This window comes from Protopterus annectens, chromosome 16.part0 (genome assembly GCF_019279795.1).
Source record: "Protopterus annectens isolate FY-2018-M chromosome 16.part0, PAN1.0, whole genome shotgun sequence".
In the NCBI taxonomy this organism is placed as follows: domain Eukaryota; kingdom Metazoa; phylum Chordata; order Ceratodontiformes; family Protopteridae; genus Protopterus; species Protopterus annectens.
The window spans coordinates 701,512,723-701,528,412 of NC_056750.1; the positions used below are offsets into that span (position 1 = coordinate 701,512,723).

Sequence of the window (15,690 nt, forward strand, 5' to 3'; positions counted from 1 at the left end):
GCTGTATTAGGGTCGACAAATGAAGGTTCGCAGAAATGAGCCTTTGATGAACTGATATAGACCCCAATCACAAACTGGTAGCTTTCACCTTCAAAGTATCTAAACCTACAGACACTATATCACAGAATTCAAAAACTTCAAATATAGAAATCTTCTACAGTTCTATGATGAAGTCTTTAAATTCAAGTGTGGAATTACAAGCAAAGATGTTGATCTGGCTTCATTATACAAGCAAGCAAGTGCTATGCTCATCTAGGAAAATGTATTAGCTTGACAGTCTCATCTATTTCTAAATGAGATGGAAAGTTCAATTGCAAACCAGCCTGGTGGTTCACAAGCATAAATAGACTATACAATAAAATTAAAAAAGCTCCTTAGATTATGCTGCAAAATTAAACATTCTCAAATTAAGGTTAATATTCAGAAATTGTCAAAGAACCTGAAAAAATACCATCAGAAAAAGCAAAGGCAACCAATAAACGCAGGATAGTATTAGAAGCCAAAGAGAATTACAAATCCTTATTTAGTTATATTAGGAAAATAAGGAATAACACTCAAATGTGGTCTGAACATTACTCAAAATGGCACTAACTATTCAGATCCAGTGGACATTGCCGACATACTAGCAAACAAATTCAGTGCCATTTTCAGCTCTAAGATAAGTATACAAAGCCCACATATCCCTGAGGGTATCTAAACCCTTATTATCACTAAATAATATTTACTAAAGATGCTCTCAAAAACAAACAAAAAAATACACCTTCAATGTGACTGGATAATATATGTGGCCACTTGATAAGCGTTACTAAACAAGTGTTGGCAGATTCACTCCTTAATCTGTTCAACTTGGGACTTGTCACTGACTTTGTCCCTGAAATATGGATCAAACCTGTTGTGATGCCTCTACACAAGGGTGGTTCTAAGACAGACCCCAGTAATTAATGGCCTATTAGTTTGTCAAGTTGCTTCAAAGCTATGAAGCACATTGTTACAGACATGATTGAAAATGATATTAAAACTCATATAATATTTGACCCTCAACAGTTTGGCTTTGTAAAAGTTTGATCCTACCTAATGAATCTACAAACCCTTTGAAAGTGTAACACAAGCTGTAGACAGTGACCATACTGTTCACATGATGAAACTCAACCTGGCCAAAACATTCAGTATTATACCATATGCTACAATAATTAACAAAGATAATTGATCTCTGAATTGACTCCAGTGTGGTGAGTTGGATAGCAAATTGGTTGATTGACAGATGTTCCACAGTGAGGTTTGTGAGTGTGTCCTCCAAGAGTGTGAAGGTGACAAGTGGTATATCTCAGAGTTCTGAGTTGAGATCGCTCTTATTCAGCATCTAATTCTCATATCCCCAAATCACAAATGATGATCTATGGATAACCAACTTTGCAGATGACTGTAAACTGGGTGATATCCTTAAGCCCCTCTCTTTTACAGAGGCAAAAAACCTGCCTCAAACTGAAAGTTAAAAAGTACCATAGTGCAGCATTCAGAAAGCAATTCTCCCTTCCCTTCCTCCTGCATACAATACAGACATTCCACTTCAAAATGAAAATGTAGTAAAATATATTTGCTGATTACTAAATGAATATCTTCCACAGCTAAGGAAGTCCTTACCTCCCTGTACGTCTCAAAAACATTAGCCCCATCCTGGAATACAATGCTGTTTTTTGTGATGTATCTCACTAGACATATCAAACAACTGGAGATACAACAGAGGTTCTTAACTTAAAAGATTTCTGGCATAAAGGTCCTGAGCCACCAGGAAAGACTGGAAGCACTGTCCTTATATTCAGTATCCTATAGACTACTTAGTGGTGACCTGTACCTTGCATTTCGGATCATCAGGGATCCAGTAGTCAATACCTCTTTTATCTCCATAAATCAAACAGTCTGACAAACATGAGGAATAGAGATCTAAATCTAATTTGATAAATTAACAAAATAAGGTAGAGGGGTAGATTTATCATGCAGTGTCTTCCCCTTCTCTGGAACATAGGAGTATGATAACATTATCTTCCTTTGAGCAGAAGCTAGATGACTAGAAGGGTATTCTCACATTTACCCTTGGCCAAACTGTGCTATCCATCTTTGAAAAGGGAGGCAAGGTCTAAGGGTGGGTATTGACAAGATGTAAATGCCCAAAACATCCAGTTGCCTTGTATCTTCTATGATTCTATGACGTTAAGAAATTCAGGGTCTGGTGGGTACTGAAGTAACCTGAAGAACTTTCTACTCTGAATTCTGATACCCCCTTCACATCTGCCCCCTCCGCAGTATGCTATGCAGAGTTGCAAGCCAAAGTACACAGCACTAAACTCCTGACTAGAATTATTCCTATGCTAGTGAGGTGAGTAATGATTTGTCTATCAGTAACACCTTATTAGCGCAGTGTAAAAGGACCAGGTTGGAATGGTACCCCAGCAGTCCTGCTTTGCATTATTCCTGGCAAGAGCTATTCCCATCTCCCTCTCGGAGTCCACCAGTACATCCTCTTTATGGTGACTTGCCTTATGGATCTACTTTAATGATTCATGGTTGACAACCAAGAAGTGCCTGTGCTGTTATATTCTTTCACATCAGACCATCGAGTTAACGTTCATTCTATTTTATTTAATTTTTAATGCCTTGATACACTTAGAGCATGCTGGAGTCAATCTTTAGATGTGACCTAAAAGCTTAAAACAGATCAGCACTGAAAGCAACATCACTAATATAAAATTCCCTGACAGAGTAGATGTAAATAAACAGTATGAAATTAAAATGCAGATAATGCAGATCAGGTATGATGTAAAAAGGAATGTACTGGAATACGCTGTGTATAGCTGTAGAGACCGTTGCAACAGTAGAACAAAAATTCTCTCAGTGTAGTGAAGAGGCTGTATTAATAATTCAGGCAGTAATCAGAATGAGGTATATTACAACAGATTAGTCTTTGAAGGCACACACTCCATTTATAATATCATAATATTAAGGTATAATGAACACTTCTAGTCTTTCTTTTGCTATATATTTTGTATATATTAAACTGAGGCCCCTTTGTGTAATGATTAGACAGTGCTTTCAAAATGTATTTTATATATATATATATATATATATATATATATATATATATATATATATCACTCTGGGTGGATAGCATATCAAGACAATATTTAAATAACATTAGTGTTGGCTGCATTTTAACTTCTATATAAAGTCTAATACAATAAACATAGCATATTGTCAGTTTGCCAGCACTGATTTGTAGTTATGTAATGTAATGCTAACAATATAGCAGCTATATTACAAAAAAGGATTTTTTCATATATGTTGTGCAGTGTGTTAAGGTGCTGTGTTTCTGTCATTTCTGTTTCTATTAACATCAGGATGGATAAAATAATTCCCTTTGAAGGATATCATTTGGTCAGTAGGTCACATACATGGATTTATTCAGTTCTATTTATGGTTCCTTCAGGAATATGTAGAAACAGCATTCTCTACATGGTTCTCTACATTGAAAAGCATTAGACAACCCTTTAACTACAGTACTTTTTCATATATACCCTTACACACACACACACACACACACACACACACACACACACTCACTCACTCACTCTGGGTTCTTCTTTCAAGGAGACGTAAGCAAACTGGCAGGATGCATCATTCTCCTTCTGTTGTGGGAGGTCAGTACCTTTCAGTGATCCAAGCACAGCAGATGAAGGGTGACAAAGAAAGTTTCCAGAGATAGAAAGGTAAGGCATTTTCTTGAAAGCTAACTTAGGCACTCTGTAAGCATACCCTTCACCATTTGCCTATTAAATTAAAAACAGGATTAGCACATCCTGTTAAGAATATGTGCACTTATGTAAAAAATATATGCACTTATGTAAAATAAAATTAAATACAGGACCTATAGATGTATATTTTTTCAAAAACAGAATTGTCAGTGTTTGACTTTTTTGTATACTTAACAATCTTACCTTTTTGAGTTGAAAGTGAATATGTATGAAGGAAGGTTTTAAAATGTTGAGGCAAAATCCATGAAAAATGAGACAGATGAAAAATATGCTAGGAGCTGAGAAAGTGTTTTCTCTTTTAATTGAACACATGTAAACTTGTGTGGCTACACGTAGCAAGAATGTGCATATCAAAAGTCTCACAGTTAGAACATGCACATCTAAGAGTTCTAAAATGAGAATGATTTAATCAAGATTAAATGAACCTTAGAAATATAATGCATATTGTATAAATTAATAATTTAATAGATGAGTTCCTGAATTGAAAATAATATTTTTTACTGATTTACTGTGTATAAATTCTGTGAAACTGTACTTTAGGAACTCTGTTAATGTACAGTTTAAAAAAAGTTTAAGTAAAGTTTTTTTTGTTACTGTGATTTATATTTTGCAGTGTGAGTTAAACTGTAAAAGTGTATTTACAGTGACCTAGAATTCCACTTTTTTCTTTTCAAGGAAATATTGCATGTATTAAACAATCACTCCTTATACACATTTAACTTGTGAAATTTCTGAAGTTTAAAATTAGTAACGCCACCATCACTTGCTCCTGTGGTATCAGTGAGTAAAACCTTATTGATGTATTCTAGACTGGCATATACTGTACTTTTAAAAATTACCCCTCATTGCTACTGGCACTGGACAGGAACTGGACATTTTCCAAATAGAAATAAGTTGTACTCTGCAGAGGAAGCTGCGTGATTTGTCTGTGCTGATTCATAACGTTATGTCCCCAGCAAATAATATGACTTACTGCATAAATGACTTATAACTGACAGGTTTGAAATTAAATTGTACAGTCGGTGAGATTCAAGCACATGATACAAATACTGCATGTGTGCATTTTTGAGAGTCTGGGGTTTATGCATATCTGCAAATCTGATTATATCACCAAGTACTTAAGGTTTCAAAGAGTTAATGAAAACAGGGTGACCATTTTAGTGTGAGTCTAAAATTAGAAAAAATAAAAAAAACAAAAATAATATTTTTTGCAGGGGGGTAAGCCACTCCTGCAACCCCATGCTAATTATATATATTTATCAACTCTGAAAACACACAACAGTGGTGTAAGAGCAAATTCCCTGACCCTGCTGCAATGCAGTCGCACACAGAAAGTATCCAGCAGGCTGAAAAACAGAGAAATAAAGCATTTACCCTTATCAGCTGTACCCTTGTATATATATATATATATATATATATATATATATATATATATATAGATAGATAGATAGATAGATAAATAGATATGTGGTTGTGTGTGCATATAGATACAGCCATTTATCCACAACCTCTTTTTCCCATTTTTACACATGGGATCAAGGTGTCACTTCAACAGTGACAATCATTTAGAGCCAAGATTTACATCGCCAGGTGGCTAGCCCAGCTGTGGATCTTCTTCCACATCATGCACTGTCAGAACCACTCACAGCTATGGCTAGTTTAGAGTGTCCAGTCTGCCCACTGCATGTGTTTGGAATGTTTGAGGAAAGTGGAGCATCCCAGAAGAAACCCACACAAGCACAGGAGGGCATGAAGACTCCACACAGAAGGGATCCAAGTTGAAATTTGAACCAAGGAACCTCTTGCTGTGAGACAACAATGCTATCTGTTGTTTCGTTGTGGATTGATGGATATTGATAGTTATAACTATATATATATATATATATATATATATATATATATATATATATATATATATATATATATATATATATATATATACACATACATATATAGGTTTACTATCAAACTTTAGATCAGCACTTAAGCAAAGCTTGGAAGGTCGAAAGGCTGTTTTCAAGTTCTCATAATGCCGTTCTGGAAAATGTTTGGTTCCACATAAAGTGAATGTTAGTGTGCACTCACTAATGTGGGATCAACATTCTAATAACAGATTGCACTACAGTGGTGATTGAGAAATGTATCCTTTTCTCACTGTAGTGCGATCTCAATGTTAGAATATATAATATGCAGGAGGTGTGGAGGGCTTGCCCCCCTGCAAAAACATTACTAGTAACATGGACTTTCAACACTGGAACTTCTGGTGTTCAAATGTCAGTTCCATGTTACCATTTCCAAAATGTTGGTAATTCATTATTATCAATTTTGGCTAACTGGTTTGATCAAACGATGGAAAATTATTTTGATTTCCCACATTTTGATAGTAAACCTATATATATATATGGGTCTAATACCATAGATTGAAATTGCCCTATTTCGAAATACGATAACGACACACTAACACGAAAGTGCACTTCAACGAAAGTACACTTTCACGATAGTCACTAGAATGAACAGGATATTTCCTGCACTGTGGTATGGTAGCAACGGATCTAAGGGTTAGGGCTTGGGTTAAGGATAGTGGATAGCTAGTAGGGCTATCCACTATCCTTAACCTAAGCCCTAACCCTGAGGTCCGTGACTACCACACCACAGTACAGGAAATAGGTCCATAACTACTGCTCAGTGGAGGAAATACAATTTCCTGCACTGTGGTGTGGTAGTCACGGACCTTAGGGTTAGGGCTCGGGTTAAGGATAGTGGTTAGCCCTACTAGCTATCCACTATCCATTAAACAAGCCCTAACCCTTGGTTCTAATGACTTTCGTGAAAGTGCCCTTTTGTTGAAGTGCACTTTTGCGTTATTGGGACACTACTATTGTATTTCGAAATAGTGTAATTTTGATCTATGGTAGTAGACCCATAGATATATATATATATATATATATATATATATATATATATATATATATATATATATACACACACACACACACATATATATATATATATAATATAATATAATATATATATATATATATATATATATACATATATATATATATATATATATATATATATATATATATATATATATATATATAGTGAGAGTGATAGAGATATTAGATAAATAGTTTCTAGGCACATATGCATGTTCATATAAGTACACATATAAAACTACTGTTTAAACACATGCATATGCATACACTATGAAAATTCTGTTCAACCCAAAAAGGTATATAAAACATTTTGATGCAGTGATGTAAATAATGTTTCCCTACAGTTTTCAACAGAGTCAAATATGGTACTGCAAATTTAAGAAAAATAGCCATTACTTAAAAAAGCTAAAATAATGACTCTCTCTTTCAGCCTGTCACTGATGCACACAAGGATCACTTTTTGTCTTCATGAACATTCTTTATTTTATGCTTAAAATGTTTTGCTTCCAACTTTTCGAATGTTTGCATGAAATAGTAACTAGTATAAGAACTTGACGCTAGATCAGTTATTGACAGGTGAATCAGTCTGGCAATGTACCACAGAGTGTTAACACTCATAGCAGCCAGCAGTCTTCATCCTGTAATCCTAGGATTCTTTCAGCTTCCCTTTGCATACTTTGTAACTCAGCAAGTCCATTAACCAACCATGCTTAAGTGTTACTACTGACAGCAGGCACTTGTACCTACTGGTCTTATTGAGTTAGCAGATGAGTAAATAGATACAGTATGTATTCAGGCATTATTTTTTAAATTTCAACATGTAGAAGGAAATATAGTAACATTTGGCCTTATGTCTTTGTGCAATTGTGTTTTAATCTTAAAATACGATTTTTAATAGATATATAATAACACTTTATACAATCAGTAGTCTTGCTCAGAAGGTATTTTATTATGGCAAAAGTTGCAAAAGATCAAGTAAATCAATTAACATCCTATTAAACATTAATTAAGCTAAATAAATACAAATGGTCAGTTACTGTACTGCATTTTACTATAAGAGTCATTTTATGGATGTGATCCCTTCTCCCAGCACTACTGATGTAACACCGGAAGAGAACTGAAGAAAAAAGGAAAACAAAATGTTATTATATGTGTTGCTGCTGCAACTGAATAAATTAAACAGAATTAGAGAATTATTCGAGGCAGCATAGTAGGAATGGTCAAGTTAGGAGCCCCCAGAAGAAACAGATATATTAATATGGAACCATGAGCAGGCATTAGGCAGCTGATCTTTCACAGGACTACTGAAATCACAAGCTTCCACTCGTGACTGATGCACATACTGTAGCATTCACTTTGATCTGTAATAATCTCATTTAATTTTATTTCTAGTATAACTACGAGTGGATGTAAACTACAGTGGGAAGGCTGTTGGCTGGTACTTTCTTGTTAATCCCATTTTCCTGAATTGTTTTCACTGGCATCAGTGGCAAGTCTGTCATTTTGAAGAAATAGCAAAAAAAAAAAAACTGTGCTTTGGCTGGGGTGACACTGTGGAGCTTCACAGCAACAAGTTGTGTGATTAATTCACAGCTGGGTTTTCTCCTCTGCAGAGTGTACCTATCTTCCATGCATCCATCTGTTTTTTTTTTGTTTTTTTTGGGTGCTCCAGTTCTCAAAATTACCCATATTCAGAGGGATGCATGTAGTGTGTGAATGACTGACAATGTGCATACTGTCTTAGAGTGGATTCCCATGTACAAATTGAGCTCTAATGCCTTGTTCCACTGATTTATTGGATACATTTTGGCATCTCTATGCTCTTGTAAAGGATAAAGCTGTTTTTTAAAAAATGTGATCTCTTCACTAATAGGAGGCTTACTGCCATTACAGGGTTTCCTAATACATAAATTCAATTAAAAAAAAATAAACGTGACAAGACAGAATTGCAAAGGCCTAAACCAATTAAATATAAATATTTTGGTTAAGAATGGCACTAATGCAATTTATAACTATATAACAGAAAAACATGGCACAATGGCAAAGTATTAATTTAACCATCCCCTGGTTTGACACTTATTGATGGTGTCACTTGTCATCTGCATTGTGGTTTCTGAAACTCTGCATATTCTCATTGTGTTTGTGTGGACTTACTACAGATCTCTTGCATTGTTACTTTCTCCAAAGAAATTCTGTTTAGTTTGGCTGATTAGGCTAGACTGACCCAATGCTTTTCTAACTGAGGTCCTGTCTACAGTGTATTATGCTTATTGTTTTTAGAATAGACTCTATCTCACTGTGACCTTGAATAGAGTAAGTCGATCATTCATCTGATTCAGAGAAATTAACAAATACTTTCAGGCCTTATTTAGCCATGACTCACCTGGATCACAAAGGGAAGGTGAATATAGTATACATAAACATGACCAGTTTAAAACGGACATTTAGCCAGGGAGGTGGGACAGAAATATAACACTCAGAGAAAATGTACTCAGATACACACACACACACACACACACACACACACACACACACACACACACACACACGGAGTATATGTATAGTCTAAAGATATTGTAAATAGATGTGAGAAATGATCTCCCGACCTGGTTATTGGTAATGATTACAATGTAGCACAAAGAAAGAAAAAATAAAGAATATTTAGGTCACGTTATGGTTGGAACTTGTTTTAGACTACTTCATATGGTTATCAAATAAATAAATGCATAATGAATAAATTAAAGCCTAAGGAAAAGAAAGAGATGATGAGAGAGGAAAGATGAAGAAAACAGAATTTCAAAGAATACTTCTGCATTCTTCCCGTGGTAGTGGTGCTACGGTAGCGTTGTCGCCTCACAGCAAGACATTGTCCCGTTCGATTCTCAGCTAGAGCGTCTTCTGTATGGAGGCATGCATGAATGGGCGTGCCTTCATTGAAGGTTGTGCGTCAGGGCTGGTAACTCGGCACGTAAAAATCCACTAACAAACATTAGCGGACCGGAGTTCCGCTGTGGCGACCCCTAACCGGGATAAGCCGAAAGACACACACACACTTTTGCACTCTTAAGTTGCCAAAGAAATTACAGGCCAAGTATTTGTTTCACTCAGCAGAAACTCACATTATGGCTGGACCAAAAACTGTTCTGAAAGAAGAAAAGGTTCTAAAAAGGCTCCTAAAGTACAAATAGGGCAGAGAATAAAGCAGGTTTCAGTCCCCACTTGTGAAAAAGTCTGAGTGCAGATGTGATGACACCAGTGACTTCTCTTCACAACGGGCAATAGAAAATATTCTCTTCTTTGAGGAGGGAAAATATTGTTCCCCACACAGCCATAATCTTTTTACTAATCAGTCTGATCCTTTACAGTAAGCGCATGATCGATCAGATTTTATTTGTTTTGACTTTAAACAACAAGACACAGCAGGCATGCTTTATCACAGAACTTTGGTTTAGTGAAGTAATTACAGGCAGTCCAAGTACAAGAAGAGTTAAAGGGAATCAAACACTAGACAGTGGGATGTGGTCAGTGTCATGCTTTCTAAATCTGGTACTGCTAGCCACAATTTTTTCTAATTTCACAATCACAAGCAATATTGATATCTACTGGTGCATATTTAAAGTAGGAACTTTATTAAACCAAATCTAGCAACAAATTGTTTTTTTATGGTAATTCTTGCAGCATAATGTTTTTTTCACCAAAGCTAACAATACACTGTGAACCACATTATCATTTCAACAATAATTGGCCACAGATTAAGCTGGCACATTAAAAATTATAGATCTTGGTTCATATCAAGTATAATTCAGGCATTAATGAGATTTACATTGTCAGACAAAAGTTAGAAATGTCTGTGCATACAGCAGCACCAAGTAGGAAAGGAGAGAAAAAAATTCTCAGGAGACAGATTTACACACTGGCTGCAACACCACCTGGTGGATAATGAAGAATTGTTCCTCCTTTAAACATAGATTTCACCCACACTAACAAAATCATTTTTTTTTTCTTTAACAAGATCTCTGGAACAAAAAACTTATACATATATTTCTGCAGTGGTTGTTTAGTAAGAAAAATAATGTTCTCTAAATGAGATAGATTATTCATTCCCATGTCTGAGTCTGCAGATTTAAACATCATATAACAAAAGACAAAAATGCTGAATTACCTTCAATGCTAAATACATATCTAATGTAGGTTTTAGCTAGTTTTTAGATGTGAGCAAATACATACAAACATGCAACAACCTACTTCTGATTATTTTTATCTTTTTTAAACCAGTATGCCAATCCATAAACTAAACAGCAGTGCTGATTGCAAAGGGAGGCAGTGCTGATTGCATGGTTTACTCGCACATGGTTGCAGTTGTGCTGTATACCCAGATGCATGCTGCCATCCTGAAGTCATTTCATTTTGAAATCAATAATTTTGTCTCCCTGGTAATTTTATGATTTTGCAGAGTATAAGGTACTTAGAGAATCATTTGCTTGCTGTGGCTGTTTTCTCCAGTACGTTGCAAGAGGAACACAGTATTTTATTTATTTATTTATTTATTTTTGTCATTGGCAACAAGTTTCAGTCAGGTTTTTTTTAATTATCTTGCCACCCATGATTTGTATTAGTGGCCATTTCTGGCACAGTATTTTAAGGAACATTTGAATGTTGCCCTCTAAACAATAGTCAAGGCTCACTGGGACGGATTCCCAAACAGTTGCTCTCAGTGAAGTCTGCCCTGATTCCAAAAGACATGCTCTCAGTGTAAATGTAAATGGGCTTACTATCGGAATCAGATTCCAAAACACCTACCCTCAACCCAGTAGCATAACTAAGGTAGGGGACATGGGGCAATCACCTCCGATGTTGTCTTGCCTACAGTGCAATTTGCCAATGTAAAATAAAGATAAAATATGTACTTTTAATATATTTTTTAAGTTCCCTGTAAAGAAAACAGCAATGCATACATCCTAAACATATGTTGGAGACACACTTGTATGCCTCCCACCCCTGCTTCCTTCATCTTGCTTGGACACTGCCCCAAAAAGACCTTGTGATTGTCAGTGCAGGTAGAGGGGGGCGGGGTGCCAAGTTGCAAGAAAGACAGTGCTGTATCATTGTCACCCACAGCAAGCTGCGAGGTGTAGTATTTTCAAAATCAAAATTGTTCACTCTGGGTAAATTTGGTGTGTAGGCAGAGAGATTACAGTAGAAAAAACAACAAATCTTTTAAATAAGTAGGGATACTAGCTAGTATGGTTGATGTGCATTCATGGGGAGACTACTGAAGGCATGGTCTTGTGTTATGTTTCATTTTGTGTCATTTGATTGCTTGTGTATATATGGACAAACTGCTAAAGGAGTCACTGGGGGAAACATTTAATTGTGCTGTCATTTTATTGCTTGTACATACTTGGATAAATTGCTGAAAGGGTTATTGGGGGACGCTTTTCATTTTGGTGCCTATGCATAATTGAACAGACTGCTGAAGGGGTCCTTGGGAGAAATGGTTCATTCTAGTGCTTCTGTATTCTTGGACAGACTGCTAAAGGAGTCATTGGGGAAAATTATTAATTTTGGTGCTTGTACATACTTGGACAGATGGCTGAAGGGGTTGTTGGGGTGTAATGATTCATTTTGGTGCTTGTGCATACATGGACAGACTGCTGAATAGGTCATTGGAGAAAATGTTTTATTCTGTTTTTTGTGCATACTTCGAGAAACTACTGAAGGGGTCATTGGGGGAAGCAATTCATTCTGGCGCTTGTGTATACTTGTGCAAACTGCTGAAGGGATCATTGGGGAAATGTTTTATTCTGGTACTTGTCATACCTCACAAACTCTTAGGACAAGAAATTTGGACAAAAACAAACGTAATGGGGGGACAAAGGCCCAAAAATGTGGACAGATTTTAAATACTGCTCTTATAAACTTAAAATGATGCTAGAATTGCAGAATTTGTATTAGCATGCATTTTCTGAATGACATGAAGTGTGAAACTCAAATGTATGATATTACTTAATGACTTTAATGTTCAGTGATTTGTTAGAAAAACACACATTTTATGAGAAACAGGCCAAAAATACAAGGCAAAAATCTGGAAATTCTGTGAAAATCTGGGCAGTTGAGAGGTACGGTGCTTGTGCATACTTGGACCAACTGCTGAAGGGGGTTTTGGGGGAAGGTTTTCATTATGTTGCTTGTGCATACTTGGAGAAACTGCTGAAGGGGTTGATGGGGGGATGATTCATTCTGGTGGTTGTGCATACTTGTACAAACTTCTGAAATGATCTGTGTGGGGGATGATTCATTCTGGTTCTTATGTGTACTTGGACAAACTTTTGAAGGAATCTTTGGGGGGAAATTATTAATGTTGGTGTCATTTGAGTGCTTGTGCATACATGGACAAACTGTTGAAGGGTTGTTGAGTGAAAAGATTCATTCTGGTACTTGTGTATACCTGGATAACTCACTGAAGGGGTCACTGGGGGGAATGATTAATTCTGTTGTGCATCTTTGGACAAACTGCTTAACGGGTCTTTAGGGGGAAGTGTTTCATTTTGGTCCCTGTGCATACATAGGTTCATAGGTTCATAGGTTTATACTAGGCTATCTGCCCTGGGGCAATTATAAGCCTAGCCCGATTCTGTATGGCTTACGCCACCCCTTGATTTGAGTATACTGTGCCTCTGTCTAATAGTGACACGGGAGTAATGCCTGGGACAAACCTACGATCCCCCATCCACCTATCGAGATTCTTCTTGAAGAGATTCAGTGAGGTGCTCTGCCTCACATGAACTGGAATTCTATTCTAGAGCGAAGGGAGCCTCTGGGTTATGAACCTGTCCCTCCAGCAAGTTCTATTTATTTCTGTGCTGAGGTTCAAGTCCCTCGAGCGTGTGGCTCTAAGGGATTTAGATTTACTGAGGTGGAGCATGTCCATTAATTCTGGATTTGACATAGCTTTGTATGTCAGGCATAGATCGCCTCGAAGTAGGCGGTATGCAACTGAGTAGAGCTGGAGTTTTTTTTAACCGAGCAGCATATGGCATCTGTTTGATACCCTTGATCCTCTTGGTGAGATACTTTTGGGGTCTTTCTAATTGCTGCAGGTGTCGGGTAAGGTACATCCCAAAAGGGGCATTGTATTCTATGCTGGGCCTGATGAGGGATGAATAAAGGGGCACGATTACCTCTCTTGATCTAGATGTGAAACCCTTCATGATGAGGTGGGCTATGTAGAAGGTCTTTCTAACCACTTGGAAGGGATCTTTAGGGGAAAATAATTAATTTAGGTGAAGTCTGAGTTCTCATGCCTGCATAGACAATCTGCTGAAGGGGTTGTTGGGGAAATGTTTTCATTTTGTGCTCATGCTACATGGACAGACTACTGAAGGGGTAGCCGGGGAAAAATGTTCCATTTAGATGTCAGTGAAATATTTATGCACAAATTGACAAACTACTGAAGGGGTAGCTGGGGGAAAATGTTCCATTTAGATGTCAGTGAAATATTTATGCACAAATTGACAAACTACTGAAGGGGTAGCTGGGGGAAAATGTTCCATTTAGATGTCAGTGAAATATTTATGCACAAATTGACAAACTACTGAAGGGGTAGCTGGGGGAAAATGTTCCATTTAGATGTCAGTGAAATATTTATGCACAAATTGACAAACTACTGAAGGGCTCAACAGGACATTTAGAGAAAGAGAACATAATGCAGCTGTACTGCTTGATAGGCAGCAGTGCAGCAAAGTATACTTTAATGTATATTCTTCTTGATTTTAAAACAAGAATGTAGCAAATCCTTCCACTATGACTCACCAAAGATTTTAAACACCAGATGATCAGGCTCACTGAAATTTAAATGTTTTTTTTTTCCAGGGGGGTCACCTGCATCACCAATGTGAGGTCAAGCCACCCGCACCCTCCAAATTTATATTACTAGTCTATTCTTGGTCATTGAAAAAAAAAGTAACACATATCACTGTCTGTCATGAAAGCAGTGTCAGGAGGGCATACCTCTCAACCTCTTAGCACAAGAAATCTGTACTAAGCCTAAAGTAATGAGGTCAAAGGCCCAAAAATAGGGACAGGTTTCAAATATTGCTGTTATAAAGTGTACACTTAGAAAGTTGCTAGAATAACAGGGTTTGTATTAGTATGCATTTTCTGAAGGGAATGAAGTCTGAAAAACAAATGTATGTCACTATTTAATGAGTTCTGTCTTCAATTATCTGCCAGAAAACCACAAATTCTATGAAGTGAAAATCTGGACATTCTGCAAAAAATCTGGACAGGTGAGAGTTATGATCAGACACCAGGGCTAAGTATTTGCCACATGTTGCTTAATACTTTGAAAGTCTGTTTGTTGCCTAGGTGAACTGAGGAGAAAAATTAAACAAAAAATGAGGCCTCATTGTACTCTGTATTCTTAATAGGCTTCTTGAGGTTTCTATTAGAGTACCTTGAAATAATCACGATTACTGCCGATTTGCAGAGTAACAAATTGTGCTGCCCAAAGTATCATATTGTATGTTTGAGGCAGAGATTGGTGCTGGGCTTTGGAAACCTTTCTTCTGTGTTTAAACAGCTGAAGAATATCAGAGAATAGATAGCTATATATAGTGCGGTATACAAATAATTATTGGATTTGATATATAGGATTATCACTGGGCTTTCATATAATGTGTGTTAGAATTAAAATGAAGATAATTTTAGCTCAGACACTTCTCTTATTGATGACTAGCATGATTGTATAATTACCTATCATGGTTGGTTTTGTGCATTAACAAAATAATTGTTTGTCTGCATGTCTGTGTGTAAGTTCATAGGCTGTTACTAGGCCATCTGCCCCTGTGGGTCATTTTAAGCCTAGCCAAATTTTCCATTCCAATGGTAAGAATCAAACCCTGCACTTTGTGTGTACAAGATAAACCCAGTATGACTCATGCTGT

At 36.6% G+C, this 15,690-nt stretch overlaps 1 protein-coding gene across 3 annotated transcripts in view; it reads left to right on the forward strand.

Moving 5' to 3' along the window:
* The window catches only part of LOC122790335 (zinc finger protein 239-like), a 1,358,627-nt gene that overhangs the window by 923,391 nt on the left and 419,546 nt on the right, over window positions 1–15,690 (forward strand). The window contains exon 1 of one of the 3 annotated variants that reach the window (XR_006362992.1): window positions 3,641–3,761. The exons of 1 other annotated variant lie outside the window; for it this stretch is intronic. The gene's annotated coding sequence lies outside the window, so the exon portion shown is untranslated. Of the gene's footprint in view, window positions 1–3,640; window positions 3,762–15,690 lie in introns of those variants that run through there. One more of the 3 variants, XR_006362991.1, reaches the window with a different exon arrangement.